The sequence below is a fragment of the Pinus tabuliformis genome, chromosome 2_2 (genome assembly GCF_031772625.1).
Source record: "Pinus tabuliformis cultivar Carrire ecotype Pingquan chromosome 2_2, CPIR1, whole genome shotgun sequence".
Lineage (NCBI taxonomy): Eukaryota > Viridiplantae > Streptophyta > Pinopsida > Pinales > Pinaceae > Pinus > Pinus tabuliformis.
Genome location: NC_142300.1, coordinates 792,389,687 through 792,408,085, shown reverse-complemented (window position 1 = coordinate 792,408,085; position 18,399 = coordinate 792,389,687).

The window sequence follows — 18,399 nt, the reverse complement described above, 5'->3', positions numbered from 1 at the left end:
ATGGAGGGGTAGTAAATGAGGAGGATTTACCTCCTGTAATTCCTCTCCCTTGTCCCATTTGATTTTTTACCAAGGTCTTTACCATAGTTCCTTTGTTTTATCTTTTATCCCTAAATTTTCCTTGCTTTTATCCTTTATTCCTAAATTACATGCACATTAGACCACAAAGAAAAATATCTAGCTCAACTCATCTCATAAACAAAATATAATCAAAAGTATACAATAAGTTGTGAGAATAGTTGGTTTGACTAAGCTAGGAGGTGAATTAAGATCAATTGAAGCCCATATAATTACTCAATGATGAGGCTCATTATCACCCCCCTACTGAAAGTGTTGCTCATCCTCTGAGAAACTTAGTAGCTTTGGTAGCCTCTCTGACATCTCATGCTTCTACTATGGTCTCTACTTCTTGCTTATAGAAGCTTCGTTTCCTTTCTACTTCTTCCCACTGATATTCTCTGATCTTCAAGCTATGTGGCAGTGTTTTCAATCTCCTTATGCAGACATGTATATTATCATTTCTTGGCAGCCTAATCATGTCCTCAAAATGTGAAATTTCCTTCCCTTGAGCAACAAGATATCGAGGTTCCAGCTAAGGATGATTTAAAATTAGATTAAGGGTGTTGATTAGGGCCATGGGATTTGATTGTTCAGCTAATTATCTGTTCCTGAAGCCACTTAGCTCTTTTTTCTTTCTTTTTTTTGCTGCTCTTTCTTGTTCTGAAAATTAGAGGGGTTTGCCTCCTTCTTTTTTTTTTTTTTGGTTAACTGGTGTGCTAAGAGTAGTGATGGCAGCTGATGCCTTCTACTCAGGGACCTCCGGAGACATGCTAGGTGACTCCTTCTTTTTTTCTTCCCCTTTTGTTTCAATGCCTTCTTCTTCTCTATTTTTCTTTCTATGTTCTATCAATTTTCTTACTTCATCTCCTCCTCTGTTTCAATGCCTTCTTTCTCTTCTATTTTAGCATCATCCTCTGTATTAGTTCCTTCTTCATCCATCTCATCCCCATCTAGCTATGTATCTTCTTCTTCTTATCTTGCCACCTTTTTACTTACAAACCAACTACCTCTTAACGTTTACAACTTTTGATCAAATGAAACATATGAGTGAGTGAGTAGGATACTTACCTGTGGCCTTAATGCCATGTTGTAGTTGTCAAAGATCAGAGGTGTTGTTGATGGTCATTCTTCTTCCTCCTCTGTTGTCTGCTAATGGTTTCTTAACTGTAGATCTAATGTTGCTGCTGTTGCTGTATGGTCATCTTTCTTCCTCCTTTGTTGTTTGCTGATGGTGTTTGTGTCTGCAGATCTGATGCTGCTGAATGGACAAAGGGAATAGGAGTGCGTGTGGATGTAGGAATGATGGTAATGGCTGAAGTGAGGGATTAAATCATGTCTAGAATGAATTCTAGGGATTTAACCAATCTAGCATTTAGGGGATCGTATAGAAAACACAATTTTCACCTGAATTGGAGCAATGAAGTGAAAAACAATGGAATTTATAAAGGTATGCATGGTAAGGAGTGGAGGAGATGAACATATGTGAGGTAGGGCTCCCTTTGGATATTCTCTTTTCTCCTTGATTTTCTTTCTCATCCTCCTACAAATAAAAGTTGTGTTTTTTTTCTCTTATTATTATTATTATTATTATTATATATAGATATAGATATAGATATATATATTTAAAACACCTAGGATGCCTCAGAGAGGTTTTCACCCTAGATATTTTCCCTAGGCTGCCTCATGGGGGTTTTCAACGCAAATATGGGACTCAAGTGCCTCATGGAGGTTTTCGCCTAAATCCTTATTATGTTTTCTTTATTTTTTATTGACTTGATGAGGGAGGAGATGAAACTTGCTCCACCATCATCACTGTCTTATTGATACTGTCAATGAACTCTTGTTTAGATAAAGGCCTCTTGTACATTTTCAATCTGTGTCCATTAACTAGTAATGTAATGGCTTCTTCATCTATAGTTCTGATCTGCATTGAACCATTGTCATGGCATCTTTCCACCACATAAGGTTCGAGCCATCTTGTCCTTAGCTTGCCCTTGAAGTCTTTATACCTGGAGTCATATAAAAATGCCCAATCTCCTTCTTGAAATTGCTTCTCCTTAATGTGCTTGTCATGGCAAATTTTCCTCTGGAGTTGAACTATCTCTGTATGGAGGAGGGCTTGCATTCTGAATTCATCCAAGCCATTCAAATGGATCAGTCTTTCTTTCTGTGCATGATTGAGATCCAAATCTAGTTAGGATGCCATCCTCAATGTATTATATTCAAATTCAATGGAAAACAAAGCACTTTTCCCATAGACTAGCTCATAGGGTGTAAATCCAATGGTCGTCTTCCATGTCATATTATAGGCCTAGGTAGCCTCAACTAGTATTTCTTCCCAATCCTTTTTTCTATTATTCACTACCTTGGTTAGGATGCTCTCGAGTGCTTTGTTGGTCACCTCCACTTGCCCATTAGCTTGTGGATGATAAGGAGTGGAGGTCTTATGCTTGATTTTGTGATGCTTGAGCAACTTTTCAATCATGCTGGAGGTAAACTAGTTGCCTTGGTCTGTGACTATCTCTCTAGGGTACCCAAATTTGTAGAATGTATTTTCCCTTAGGAGCTCAGCCACCATCTCTTCTATTGTTGCCTTAATTACCATAGTTTCAGCCCACTTACTCAAGTAATCAGTGCAAACAATAATGTGCTATTTTTTCTTTGAAGGAGGATTGATATTCCCAATGAAGTCCATGCCCCACTTGTCAAATGGATCAAAAGTCACTTGAGGTTGTAGGGGAATTTCATGTTGTGGAGTAGGCTTCCCCATCATCTGGCACCAATCACACTGACAAATGTGCTTTTTCACATCTTGATGAAGAGTAGGCCAATAATACCCTGCTTGCAACACTTTGAATGATGTCCTCTTTACTGAAAAGTAACCTCCACAAGGTCCATCATGACAGGTCAGAAGGATGCCAAAAACTTCCTCTTCCCTGACACACCTTCTAAAGATTTGATCTGGGCCAAGTTTGAACAAATTGCCCCCAATCTAGTTGAAGGAGGCACTTTTCCTGATTATCATGCACTTTTCTCTGGAGGGCAGCTTTGGTGTGAACTATGATGATACTAAATAGTTTGCTATATCAGCAAAACATGGGAAGAGCACTAAAATAGAAAATAAATGCTTGTCTGGTAACTGATCATCCACCATTCCTGCTTCATCTACAAGAAAATTCATCCTAGATAGAAAGTCAACAACAACATTCTCCATCCCAGGCTTATCAACAATAGTTAGAACAAACTATTGTAATAAAAGTAACCATCTTATGATTCTAGCATTGACATCTGGTTTGTTCATTAAATATTTAATTGCAGCATGATCAATATGCACAAATGTCTGATAGCCTGTAATGTAATGCCTAAACTTGTTCAATGTATGCACAACAGCCAGGAGTTCTTTTTCGGTCACAATATAATTTAACTTAGTCTTGGATAGGTTTTTACTGGTAAAATAGATGACATAGGGCAATTTATCCTCTACCTAACCTAAGGCTGCTCCTATGGCTTTGAGTGAGGCATCAACATGATTATGAAAAGGGAGGGCCTAGTTTGGGCCTATGAGAAATGGTGCAGTGGTTAACTTCTCCTTTAGAATCTCTAAGGCCTCTTGACAACTCTTTGACCATATAAATTCAGAATCTTTGGCCAACAACCCAAACAAAGGAGAGGCCAACTTACTGAAGTCCTTTATGAAACTTCTGTAGTATCCATCTAACCATAAGAAACTCCTGCCATCTCTTCGCTTTTGTGGAGGTGGGACCCTTTGGATGATGGCTATTTTGTTTGGTTCCACCTGCAGTCCTTGCTGAGATATGGAGTGACCTAGCACAGTCCCTTCAGTAATTAAGAATTCACATTTTTCTGGACTAATAGATAGGTTCATTTCAATGCATTTGCGTAATACTTTGCCTAGCTTAGTTAGGGTTTCTTGAAAATCACATCCATAAGGTGTAAAATCATCCATATAGATCTCTACATCATCATGTACTAAATTAGCAAAAATACTCAAGACTGCTCTCTGGAAAGTGGCAGGAGCATTGCATAAGCCAAAAGGAAGGACCCTATAAGCTAAAGTACCCCAAGGATAGGTGAATGTGCTTTTATCCTGGTCTTCTAAGAAGATTTGGATTTGGTTTTACCCACTGAATCCATCTAGGAAAGAAAAGAACTTCTTCCCTGCTAGGTCATATAGCACTTGGTCAATGAAGGGTAGGGGAAAATAGTCCTTTTTGGCTTTGTTCAATTCCCTATAATCAAAACAAATCCTCCACTTACCATTATTCTTGGGAACTAACACTAAAGGAGAGACCCACTCACTGTTAGAGATAGGATAAATGAACCCTACATCTAACAGTTTTTGCAGTTCTTCTTTGACTATGTCTTTAAGGGTTATATTCATTCTCCTTTGTGGTTTCTTGACTAGCTTGCAACCTTCCTTGATGTATATGTGGTGAGTATACACTGAGGGGTGTACTCCCTTCATTTCCTTGTAGCTCCGAGTGAAGGCTTCTAGGTTTTCTTTCAATAGATTTCATAGCTTTTCCTCTTCAAGAGAAGATAGAGATGGGTTGATTTTCAAAGTTTTCTCTGGGCCAAATTCTATGGTTTTGACTCGAAGTGGGTTGGAATTGGAAAAGAATAATTTGATGATTGTTCAGTGTTTCCTTTACTTCTTCCTCTAATGGTAATGAACTAGGAGTTGGAATTTGGATTAGTTGTTCAATTAAGTCATCCTCCTCTTATTGTCCTCCTATGATTTCTTCCAAAGCATAAAGTTGGGCATAATAAAGCTCATATTCTTCCTCCTCCTACAACCATAAAGGTAAATCATGCTCTAGGGAGGGTTGAGCAGGAAGGTATAAGGCTAACTATTTGGACATATGCCCATTTTTAATGGTCATATTCCTAGCTCTGCAGCTAATGTAGGTATCAGTTGTGGCCAACCATGGCCTCCCAAGGATGAGAGGGTAACCAGTAAGCTTAGCCTTAGGCTAGAGAACTAGGAAATCTGTAGGGTACTCCTAGGAGTCAATGGAGACCATCACATCCTCCACAATTCCCTCAGGGGTGGCTATGGAATGGTCTACAAGTTGCAGAACTATTGTTGTCTTCCTTAATGACCCTTGGAGGTTAAGCGTGAGCATGGTGTCCTTGGTCATCACATTAATGGAAGCCCTATTATCAATCAGAGTGTGTGGGACAATGGTGCCATTGATGTGCACATCTACTATAGGGCTTCCGGGGTCTAAGTATTTTGAACATATTACCTACCCCAGCATTAAGTCGGATAACTGCCCAATGACATTAATGGTAGGGGCATCCCTTTTTCTTCTTCTTGGATGCTTGAAGCACTTCTCCTTAATCAACTTATTGTAGATAGGAACATCTTTGATTGGTTGGAGAAGGGGGATCTTTACACATAGATTATTCAATTCTCCCAGAAGTTTAGTTTCTTCTGGGGTAGGCTATAGTGGCTCGGCTAATCTTTCAGGACAGGGTGGATTTGCTTTAACGTTGCTTTCCTCTCTTTCTTCCTCAACCTCCCTATGTGGAGAGGGAGGTTGGTTATTTGGGAGAATTCTCCCAGATCTTAGGTTGATTTCTTAGATTTCTACAGGCTACGTTGGGTATGATGTCTCTCTACTGTATCCTTGTTGAGCCTACCTATTGTTTCAGTTTGGATTTGGCTGGGCAGGCATCTTGGGTTGCTTAGGTGGTGCAGAGTGTAAGAGTTGTGGTTAGGTAGGTGGTGGAGGAAATAGGGGTGGAACATTGTTGAATTGGGGCCTCCACCCCTAGGGTGGGTTATTCCACTGATGTTGTGGCTAAGTGTAAGATGTAAATGACTATCTGGCTAGCTGGGAAAGATGTTGAGGTGCATAAGACCAAGGAGGGGGTGTACACTAGGATGGATGAGCAGGGGGTCCCCAAGAAGCTATAGTTGTGGTTTGGTTGGGTCTATAATATGCATGGGATGATCCTTACATACCCTGTTGGTATGGTCTAGGCCCAGGAGGTCTCCTTTGGTTGATGTAGCAAAGCTACTCAGTAACCCCTTCAGCTCCTTGATATACAACTTTGAGTCCAAGTAAGGAAGGGCACTTATCTATGGAGTGGTTTTATTCATATACTAGGAAAATCTCAATACAGTTCAATGGGCATTCATTCCTAGGATGCCTCCTGATGCATCTAGGACAAAATATGTCCAAGGCTCTCTCTTCTTCCTATTGCTTCCTTTTGATATACACGTTATCCAATTTCAAGGAAAGGGTTTGTAGCATCTAACTTTTGAAGTCCTCCAGCATATTTCCAATTCACCCTTGATGGATGAGTTGGAAGATTATGTATTGGCCATAGGTTGACTACTCCTAACCTTTTTCCTAGTTTCCCTAGAATGGTTTCTAAAGACAATATTGATATCCTCATAGGGTAGTTGGTAGATATCTCCTCCTGCTAAAAAATGCAAGGTATCTAGGATATCCTCCCTTACTCCTCTAAGCATGACCAACTTCAGTGACTGAGGGTCAAGTGTGCACTTAGCCCTTTTGTAACTGAGCTGGAATCTTTCTTCCTAGTCTTCTAAGGATTCATCTTGGCCTATGGTCATCCTACAAATCTCTTCTTTAGTGTCCTTTGTCCTACAGTAGTACCTATATTTGTTGTTAAAGGCCTACTGCATCTGAGCCCAAGTTATGATGCTATCTCTAGGTAAACCCATAAACTAGCACAATGTTGCATCCTTGAGGGTAGATAGAAACAGTTTTAACTTTTTCTCATTCTCTGTATAGTCATAGGTTCGACATATAACAACGAACTCAAATAGGAAAGTGTCAGCGTCCTCTGTTCTTAAGCTATTCAAATGAGGTAGAGCAAAGGGGCTTATATTCTTCATTTTAGTGTCCCCATTGGTTTCCCTAATGGGGAAGGCACGCTCAATTCTCTCTGTATCTCCTATGTCATCTTGGTTTTCAGCCATTGGTTTAGTAGGAATGGGTTCTTCCTCTTCTTCTTCCCCTATAGGTTCTTCAAATATGTCAGGTTTCTCACCTAAAGGTTCTTCCAATTCACAGTCACCGAAGAAGAGAGAAGGTTGACTATTGGATGTAGTGGGGGTATTTGGCAAGAATTTTCCTGAATTATCCCTATTCCTACGAGGCATGAAAGGAAATGTTTTTGGGTTGGTTTTTGTAAGATTTTCTTTAAAGATAGAAAGTACTCTGCAGAAAGGAAATTGTTGATTAAATGAAAAACTACTAACAGAATGGAAACTACTTGCAGAATGAAATTGTTGATTGAATGGAAAGACTTCTGACAGAAATAAAACTACTTGCAGAATGAAATTTCTTAATTGAATGAAAAACTACTAACAAAAAGGAAACTACTTGCTGAATTGAAATTGCTGATTGCAGAATGGAAAGGAAAGTAGATAAATCATAAATGAAATAAAGAAAGTAGATTACTTTTGTAGAAATAAACTAATGGAAGAAAATTGAAGACTAGAAGTAGAAGAAAAGAAAGTTAGAGACTGGAAATGGAAGAAGGAACAGTAATTCACATCCTACTCTGACACCTCCACGGAAATGGCACCAAAAACTGATGAGCCTAGGTATTGAAACAAGAATGCTAAAACTCCCAGGGTTACCATCTTTACTTATCAACCCAGGGTTCATACAAAATTGGAGGTGACTGTGTTATTTGCACAAGTAGAAGTGAAGGTACTACTTGTTGTCACTGCTCAACTAGCAAGAGACCCCAGGGGTTCCAAGCCAGACTTCTATTCGGTCAAAGGAAGCTTGATTTTGATAGAAGAAGAGCAAATCTATTCTAAGGGAGAGCTACTCTACTGCAGTAATGAGGAAAACAATCATGTAATGCTAAACTCACACCAAAGCCTAGCTAACCAATTAAACAACTATGCTAAGCAGAATTACTAGATCAATCACTAATCTAATACTAATCCTCTAAGCTACAGAAGTAAAAGCATCAAAAATAGACTAAGGAGTAAGCAAAGGAAATTGAGCTAAGTCTGTGTTTAAGCAGAAGAGTAGTCAGAGACAAAAATTGGTCAAAAGAGGACATAAGGGAGCGACACCGCATAAGGACGATTGGATCAGGTCAGTGAAAGGCAAACAAACAGCTAAGATTGGATCGCAAGAGGGTACATAGGTAGATGGGCAAACAGGGTTAACTAACAGGATGGACGACTATGATTATATCGTGGGGACTATGTCAAGAGATGGATGGATAGGGTTAATCAGCAGATGGATGACAAATATTAGATTGCGGGAAAAAGAAACATGTGGAAATGGTAGCGGGTTGGTGGAGGTGGCAAGCTGTATTTCCCATGCCCTCAAAACTATAAGCTATATTTTGAAATTTCACACCATTAGCCTCATCGGGCGACATGTAGCATGGGGAAACCACTATATTTGCATGCCCTCGAGCGCATAATGATCAGACAGAAATCCATGTGAAATGGCGTGATAGTCGTTGGGTCATGTGAGGATGATCAATGGTGGAGATCAGCCAAGCTAGTTGGTGATCAGGTGAAGTGACAACCATTAGATCAAGGGACATATCGACAGTTGAGGTTAAATCAAGAGAAGAAAGCGTGCGGAAATGATGGAGTGGGTTTAGAGGGCAGTACACTATTTATCGCGTGCCCTCAAAGCTGTAAGTGGTTTTCTAGAATTTTACATGATTAACCTCCCCAAGCAACATGTAGCACAGAGAAACCACTCTTATCATGTCACCTTGGGCAAATAATGATCAGACAGAAATCCATGCGATATGGCATGATAGCCATCAGATCTGGCTAGGTGGATCAATGGTGGAGACATGACTGAGTTAGTTGGTGAGCAGGTGTGCGATAGCTGTCGGATCTTATGAGGCAAATCGATGGTGGGGATTTAAAGTGTGAAAAGTCAGCGCTAAAAGTGAATCGGGTGGTGATTGGTCGGTTTTTGCTATGAAAGGCAATCTACGGGTAAAAATTGTTTAAACCATGAATTAATAGCTTCCGCTTAAGTATTTCACGCAGAAGGAGAATGGGGGTATGAGTGAGATTTGGGAAAGAGGATGGAGGAATAGGTGACCATGGAATGATTGAATGACCCTGAAATGAACCACGTAACAAATGTAATGAACCACATAATTGCGTTAAACAACAAACTCCATGCAAAACTAAAACTCTGTGTTTTCGGGGTTGCTGCAAGGTTTCTTCCTCACGTCATGGTCCCAAAGGGAGGAGGTGAGGTTGAGACACCTGTGGACAACCTTATGGATCTTTTCTTTGCTAACCTACTAATTTAATGAAATCATAAATGATTTACTCTGCACTACTGTAATGAGACTGCAACTATTTAAGCAAATGAAGAGTTAAACAATAAACCTCTATAATGGAAATGAACTACTAAAGTAAATGAACAGAAAACATGAAACTATGCTAGCATACAATACAATAAAGAGGAGATTTGTCTGCTAGGGTCAGGCCCTAACCCAAGAGCTTCAGCCCTCTAATTTAACTCAGTGCTGGCTCAAGACAAAACTCATCTTCATTATAAATCAAAAACTGTTACAAGACATGCAGCTTGAAAACAAAGTAGAATTCTTCGTAACTCCTGGTGACTACTGGTAACTAATTGACTGTGACTAACCAACAAAATGAGGTCCTAAGCATCTCTACTTGTACATTTGAAGTCTCCAATGAATTCCTTCAAAATTAGGGAGGCACATCTCCTAATTCAATGATAAACTTGTGCTTTCCCTTTCACTAGCTCGACTGCCTTCTAGTAGGGAGGCTTTTCTCCCAACTCAAGATAAACTCATACTTTCACTTGCTTGGCTACCTTCTAGTACACTTGATTTGGCTATTTGCATCTTCACTTGCTTGGTTGCCTTCTAGTACTCCTGATTTGGCTGTTTTCACCTTCACTTGCTTGGATGTTTGTGCTTTCAGCTGATGGAGGGATATTTGAATGTAGGGGCAGTAAATGAGGAGGATTTACCTCCTGTAATTCCTCTCGCTTGTCCCATTCGATTTTTTAACAAGGCCTTTACCATCGTTCCTTTCTTTTATCTTTTATCCCTGCATTTTCCTTGCTTTTATCCTTTATTCCTACATTACATGAACATTAGACCACAAAGCAAAATATCCAACTCAACTCATGTCATTAACAAAATATAATCAAAAGTATGCAATAAGTTGTGAGAATAGTTGGTTTGACTAAGCTAGGAGGTGAATTAAGGTTAATTAAGGCTCATATAATTACTCAATGATGAGGCTCATCAGCGTTGCTCACTCATTACATGTATAGCGTAGCTCTCCCTAGCCCGAAGTTCTGTTGCGACTCCATCCTGCAAAAGATAGAGCATCTCCCAAGGGAGCATAGCCATGTTTAACCCGACCCATTTCAAGGTGCTAACCATAGGCCTATCGGCCTCATTCTCTGTAACGAGCGGTCCATCTGGCAGCACTATTGTGTTGATCATCCTAGTGCACAACATTTCCTCGGCTGCTGAAGTGCCAACGATGACGTTGGTTGAAACTGTGCCAACCTGTGGAGTGCACACCTACAACTCCTGTATTTATGTTTGGAGAGCCCCAAATACCAACTGATATTTCTCCTCAAATTGATGGAGGGCCTCCGCAGTGACATCTCTCACCATTTCGCCAATATCGTGCAAGTCTCCTTCTATAGGGTGATAGGGTTGAAAGATTTTTTTGACGCCTTTGCCTTCTTTCGCATCCCTACTTTCTCTCATGGTCATTGACAATATAGCTGGGTGGACATTGTCCGTGGGTCCCTGCCACCTTGTTCAGTATCATTATTTGGCTCGGGCGAAGGAAAATTATATCCTTTGCACTCTTCTTTTGTTGTCTTCTATTGCTCCTCAGCCAACTTCACAGCATTGCACGCAGCCTAGGCCTTAGCCATTGCTTCTTCCTTCCTACAATTTTCCACCAACTGTGCCATCCATAGTTTCTTCTCTTCCTTCTTCTACTACATGGCGGACTTCTTTACCTCCACCATGGAGCCAACTGAAGTACACCACTCTGGCAACCAAGACTCAAGGACTATGAAAATTACATCGTCGGTCGCCAAGTATGGTAACTCATGCAACGTCTTTGTGGGGTCCTTCCACGCCCTTATGAAGACATGGTGGAAGTCTGCTTTGAGCTCCACAAAGCTCTGCAGAATGTTGTAGATAGTGGGTGATAACTGTGACTTGAGATTGATCCCCATCCTAACCTTCACCTTCATGAGCACAGAAAATATCTTACTCTCCCTTATCCTTTGTTCATCCATGGTTTCCCACAGCGAAGTGTACTTTGCTGCCTCTAGAAGGTCCTACGTGATTGACAGGGACTAGCTATCTTTGGGAAACTCCTATGCCACTAGTACTATCGATAACAGGAGCCATGCATAATGAAATTTTTTTCCCTACTCCCATGCCTCGGGGCAGTTCGCAAGGATCTCACCACATAGATAGTTTGCCAAGTTGAACTAGACCCCTTTTGTGCATTGCAATGCTAGTGCAACAACTAGTGTGGGAACCTCATCCATGTGGCACCTTTGCATCACCTTCCTTGCCAATATCTATGTCGCTACCTTGACTGCAAGGTTGTTGATGCTGGAGATGGCATACCTCGCTTCTTCTTCTCCAACTTAAATTTCTTTTTCATGGCCTCGGCGATGGCCAAGTCATCACTTTTTCCCTCTAAAATGTTTATTGTGTCATCACCTACGCAAGGTAGCCATGTGATTCGGTGAATCAGATGGTCTATGATGGGGATGGGCTCCTCCATCCATAAGCACCCATCATGCACCAAGCAGAGTAGGTCCCTGATGACAAAAATGGTCACTGGGGTGCGATGGTAATGCGGCACCCACAGAAAGTTTACCAACCCTGCTTTCTCAACACCTCTGAGCCATTTGCGCAGCTCCAAATCTATCATTCCAGTCGACGTGTCTATCTTCTAGTGCATTAGCTTCATAGTCACTAAATGCGGGAACTTCTCATGGTCCACGAGGTCCCAATCTTCAAATTTCAGCACGAGAACCCATCCCAAGTGTGGTTCTTCAAACACAATATCAATTAGGAGCAGGGGATTTTGTAGGGAGCTCTTGCTTTCATCTATGTCCTTAATGGCCTTCCCCTTTTCATCCATTATGAGCTTGGTCCTCAGTGGATTTCTGGCTGAGATGCGCACCGGTATCATGGCCTGTTTATCCTTCTTGGGTCTTGGTGTGCACGGTGATTTAGGGACCTCGGTGATTATTCTGGCACTCTCTAGGGCTTCTACTTCCACACTTGCCTGCGTGGCTTCCTTGGTTGTCATTTCTTTGGTATCCGTGACTTCTTTGGGTGCTACCATAGTGTGATTCCACAGTTCTCTCAGTGTCTCTAGTAATTGCTCAAGCAATGAATTTGCTTTTAGAATATCAAATAAGTCTCGGTTCATGAATATCTGAGCACGCAACAACTTAGTTCTCAATTTTCCAAGTGTTGTTTTCTGGACAGCCATTTGTAATTTATAGCACCTTTTGAATCTTTATTCAACCGTTCCCCCCATATTTGGTCCATTAATGCTAAATTGGTGACAGATTTTCAAGAATCTAGCCCATAAAGTTCACCTTAAATGCCCGTCGCCCGCTCCATTTGGCCTCAAACCAAGCATGACATCGTAAATAGTGACTATAACGATCACTTTCTATTAGACCTACATGCCAGTGCAGTTGTCTTCACGTTGTCATGGACCCTGTGGCACTTTTCTACTGCGCGTAGTCCTGACATTGCACAGTTCCCAGGCAGCGTAGTTTATAGTCCCGTGCCTCCTTTTAGCTGCCTGGAGTGCTAAGACTCTACTTTAGTTAGATAGTCAGGTGCCTGACCACCCATGTATGGCTTCAGATGATTGCCATTCACTTTTCCTGGGAAGGGTTCTACATTCAACTTTACCAGCTATAATGCGCCACCATCTATAATATCCTTAATAACATACAACCCTAACCAATGCATTCTGAATTTCCCTGGGAGTTTATCAAACTTACTATCATACAACAACACCAGATCGTTTACCTTGAATGTGCATAGCTTGATGTCTCGGTTGTGCCATGCCTTTTCGCACTGCTTTTGTACCTGCTGATGAAATCAAGCCAAAAATCATTCTTCTTCGAGCTCTTCCAGCTGCGCGAGCCTCTCTTCTAGGGCTCCGTGATCCATCATACCTATGAGCACTACTATGCATAGACTAAGCATGATGTATTCCATATGCATTACGACTTCCACTCCATAGACAAGCCTGAAAGTTGTCTGCCCTGTCAGTTTCTTACATGTCATTCGATAAGCCCATAACACTGCAAGTATGCATGTGCCTCAATCACTTCACTACGCATTGCATACCTTGGCTAGCACAGTTTCCAGTACATTGTTGGACGCTTCTACTGTCCTGTTAGCCTGTGGGTGATACGGTGTGCTCTTCTGGTGATACAGCTGAAATTCCTCTGTTAGCACAATGATCATCTCATTCAGGAAGTGTATACCATGATTTCTCATCAAGATCTTCGGACATCCAAATCATGTCAGTACATGTTCAAATAGAAACTTCACAGCAGTCGTGCCCATGCAATCCTTCACCGACTACACTTCTGCCCAACGAGTCAGATACTCCATCGTAGTGATAATGTACCTCATGCCTGTCTTTCCTTGAGGTTTAATAGGTCCTACAAAATCTATTACCCACTTTTCGAAAGGTTGCAACATCATTTGTGGATTCAAAGGCATTTCATCCCTCTGAGATGGCTTTCCTATACACTGACATACATCACATGCCTTGCAATATGCTTTTGAATCCTAATGAAGGATTGGCCACCACAACCCAATGTGTAGAATCTTCTGCATAGTTGCTCTTCCTGCATAATGTCCTCCCAACATTAAGAGCCATCTACAAGTTCTCCCCCCCAACCATGCTTATTGACCAAGTATTTTAGTGTGGAGTACATGTGCCTCTGCGCAAGTTGGGGCTTTTCTCCATAGAACTGGGTCTACTGGGCTAGACGCACATGTGAATCATCCTACCCATCATACTTGTTTTTCAGTCACACCTTAGTCTTCCCAAATCATACTCACATCATTCTCCTACATTTGCACCAATCATGAAAGCTTCCTTTGTGCGTACCCCACCATATCACGGGCATAGTGCGCAGTACCTAGTTTAAGGCCTAGAAGCATTGCTTTTCTGGCACCTACCTTTCAAAGGCATCCAAGAAGGTATATACCTCATTTAGACCATCATAAGTAGGAAGATCTCTTACTTCTATTGACACACAATGCAGCGACCTTGTCATCATATTGCAGTTTAGCATAGTGACTTCGTGTAACCGATTTTGTCATCGTTCGACTTTTTCGTTGGAATCCAAAGTGTAGAAGCTTCTGCGCTCCCATGTAATCTGCCCATTTGTGGTGGGATTCACCCAATGTTGGTCTCATGTTGTTATCTTATATATGTAGTCCAGATCATCATCACTCTCATAGTCATGAATCAGCTCCATATAGAGTGATCCTTCAGTAGGGTCCAGGGGTATAATTACTCGTAGTGACTTCTTTTCAAAGATCATTTTTCGCTTCTTCAGATTAATCACCCCATTCATATCAGTGGCCTAGTTAATTCCTAGGAGCGCAACATAGGGATTGCTATCATCAACAATATCTATTACTTCGAAATCTGCTAGCGTGCTTGCTCCCTTAATATCTATAGTTATTCCCTACAATTGCCCCATGGATATTATTTTCTGTTGATTCACCATTCTCAGCTAAATTGGAGACCATTGCAACGTATGTATCCCCATTCGTTCCCATGTCTGTTTCGGTAAAACATTCACCTCTGATCACAAATCCAAAATGACTTGGTCCATCTCATATTTTCCGATCTGCGCGGTTAGTCTCATTTCACGGCTTGTCCTTGTCTTATGCTATTCGATCTTGTAGACTACATGCAGTTCTCCTAGTGCGATCACAACGTATCTCTTGATAAGTTCCTGTAACCCTTTCACAGCCTTACTGTTGCACAGTAGCTTCATACAGGTTTCTAGGAATGTTGTCAGCATGGATGGGTCCATCTCTAGCTCAGGCTGATCTTTGTTCCTTTATGTGGAGGCCACGGTGAAGCTCTTCTTAGATTCGATGAAGGTTTCCTGAGCATGCTCCAAATCAAACTTAGCTTCTTTCGTTGGGGCTTTGCAAACCTAGGTACTATCTTCTGGCTATTTTCCTTTGTCATCTCCCATCGCAATTCTACTTCGGAGAATAATATTTATGTTCGAGTCTTCCTTGCGTGGCTTAGACCTCATCTTGTGTGGGTTCTGAGTCGGGGGAGGCGGTAGTGCTCCTTTGTCACATATCCTAGCTATTAGCATACGAAAATATTCTATCTCATGATCAAACACCGTGCAATACTTGCACGATGGGCACGTTGGATTCATGCAATTGTGGGCATAGGGTCCCAACCCTCTGCAATTGCAGCAAATCAACTGTTCACGACCTCTACCATGTCCTCCTTCGCCTCGAGCTCGTCTGCGCCCATGAAATCTTGTATGCACCATTCCTACATTCTAGTCAAGGGGCCACGTTTCAGTCTAAAATCTATAGGCAAGCATTCTATCCATCATCAAATCATAGCTTCTGCAAGTTCGCTCATCCTGTCCCACCAACCTAAAAAAGTTGCAGAACAAATATTACGAAGTTTGTGTATACTTCTGTAACAAGTGACAATTATCCATGGCATGTTTTCTGGCTATTTAGCAGATCATGCACCACAAAGCAGGCACCACACTATGTCCTGCTTGAGCTTCTAGCCTTAAAGGCACTGGTCCTCCTCCTACAAGTTAATTTGTAAAAGCTTAGTAGTGGTATTTGTCATGACCCTGACTCTTGCATTTTACACACCACACCTCTTCGCACACTTCTGGTCAAATCGTCCTATCCTATTTCAAACTCTGCATCTCATGGCACAAATTCTTCAGTTGTGCGTGAATCTGCTAAACTCCCAAATTAGGACCTTGCATCGAGGTCTCATGTAGCCTCATAGCGATCTCTAAGGCCTCTGCCTGAGTTGTTATCTATTGTTGCAATAGCACACATAATAAATGTGGTAGTAGCGAAGCTACAAACCACTCGTGATGCTGTCCATATATCAGAGTCATATTTGCTTCATGAATCATACATTTTAGCCTCTGATCTAGTTCCCAAGGAGTCTCACCTGGTAGCATCATGATCTGTTTAAATCCCATGATTGACTGCACATTAGACTTAGACCTGCTAAATTCTCTATTTATTGTTGTTTGGATATCTGCAACTCTCGCATTCAAGTTATCATTGGAATATTTAATATACCAGGCCAACGCGCGATCCTGCAGGGCGCTAACTAATGTTGCTTTCTTTATATGGTCATCTATAAAATGTTTCACTTCCCATACAACCCTTGCAACAAACCAGAATTGGTCTCGATCTTCATTTCCCAAACACTTGAACACGAGAAACTTCACTATGCTTGCCATACCAAATCGCAGTGGTGGTGGAGTTGGTACGAGCAAAGATGGAGGTGAAGCTGGTGGTGGTGTGGGTGGAGGTGTTATTCACGGAATTTTTTGTCTCATCAGCTGAATATCACTTAGTAGAGAGACATTCGCGAGCTCTTCCTTGTCTCCTCGCGGAGGTGAAATCAAGGGGCTATTTTCTGGACCCTTATTTCCTTTGTTCCTATAAACCTTTCCACTTCACGTAGCCCCAAATATCAAGGTAACTGGATAAACTTCCTTTTGCACAACAGTATTTTAATCGAAGTATTCAAATACTTTACGTACTTACCTCGCGGTCCTTTGAGAAAGCGTCGCTCTGCCTCTCTATAGCTAACTAAGGTGTCAACCACAAAATCAGTAACGAATCCTCCTATAATGCAATCGAGCCAATGATCAACAGTGCATGTGATCTTATCCTCCGATGCTTCCAATCTCTGCACTAGCTCTAGGGTCCACATAATAGGACCATTAAGTTTCCACCATCCTTGGCTATCTACTAGCTTCACGATCCACTCGTATAGCTAAGTAGGGAAGGATAGGAAAAATATTTCGTGGATCTCCGTATACAGGTAGCTGTCTAGCCACTCTTCTTTTGATAGTCACAGGTTTCTATTCTCCTACACCGTGAACTCGTGAATTCTTCTGTCCAACCAGCCTTCAATTTCTTTCTTAGTTGGATTCCAGTGATACGACATCACACATCTCTCATGCAGATTCCAGTCCCAGTAATGGAACCATTTGTTGGCTTATGGGGGCCTGACCTAGGTTCAGAGTTATTTAGCCAAACAAATCCTTACACTACTGGCCCTTTCGGCATCAGCCTGCGGAGCGTGGACTGAAGTCTCACCTGAAGTAGTATGGGGGGATGCTGGAACCATGTTTCTGCACCCTTGATATGGATGTGATGTCGGTTTATTCCAACTAGACTTGCCTTCGTGTAGGTCACTTCGAGCTCTATTCTAACCTTCAGTACCTCCATGATCTATTACAATTAGCCTTCGCGCAGCCCTAACCCAGGGCTGCGATGCTTTCGCGCTGCTATGGCAGCGAACTGTGCTATTTCCCAAGCTACACCAACTATCTTGCTTATCTTATTATCAGATCTTAGTTATCTTTGCGTAATAGATATTCTTACTTACGTTCACTTAACCAATACAATTATATACATTCGTGCATCATATAAGCATTAGAAGTGAAATTCATACCCAACATAACAGATGCATAACACAAGAAATAAAGTCATAGAATTGATAGAAAATTCTCTTTATTAATAATTCCAACTGATTACAGACTCGACTCGCCCTGCGCACTAAATGGCAGGGGTCCGTGCACTCAGCTGTGGACTACTAGGCCTTTGCGCACTCAGCTGTAGAGCCTCTTCCTACTCTACGACCCAAAACTAGACTTTACACCTCAGATTTATCTCCATAGATCCTCATTCCTTATACATTCTCTAATTAGCTAACTTAACTACTTAGAACTTTTCTTTATTTATACAATCCCATGGTCCGTGGACCATGGGTAGATATTCTACAGCCGACATTATATTATCAAAATAAGGGTGGACAACCCTATGAATCTTTTACAACTACGCGCTCCGCACCCACAAAATGTGGAGTCTTTACATTGGAATTACAAAATTTACCAAAATTTGGGCTCTAAGCCCCAAAACTACCCTTGGGGGATCCCGCGCCCAACAAAAGGAAACAAAGAATGTATTGAGATACCTCAAAGGCACTACTTAGTTTCAGTTATG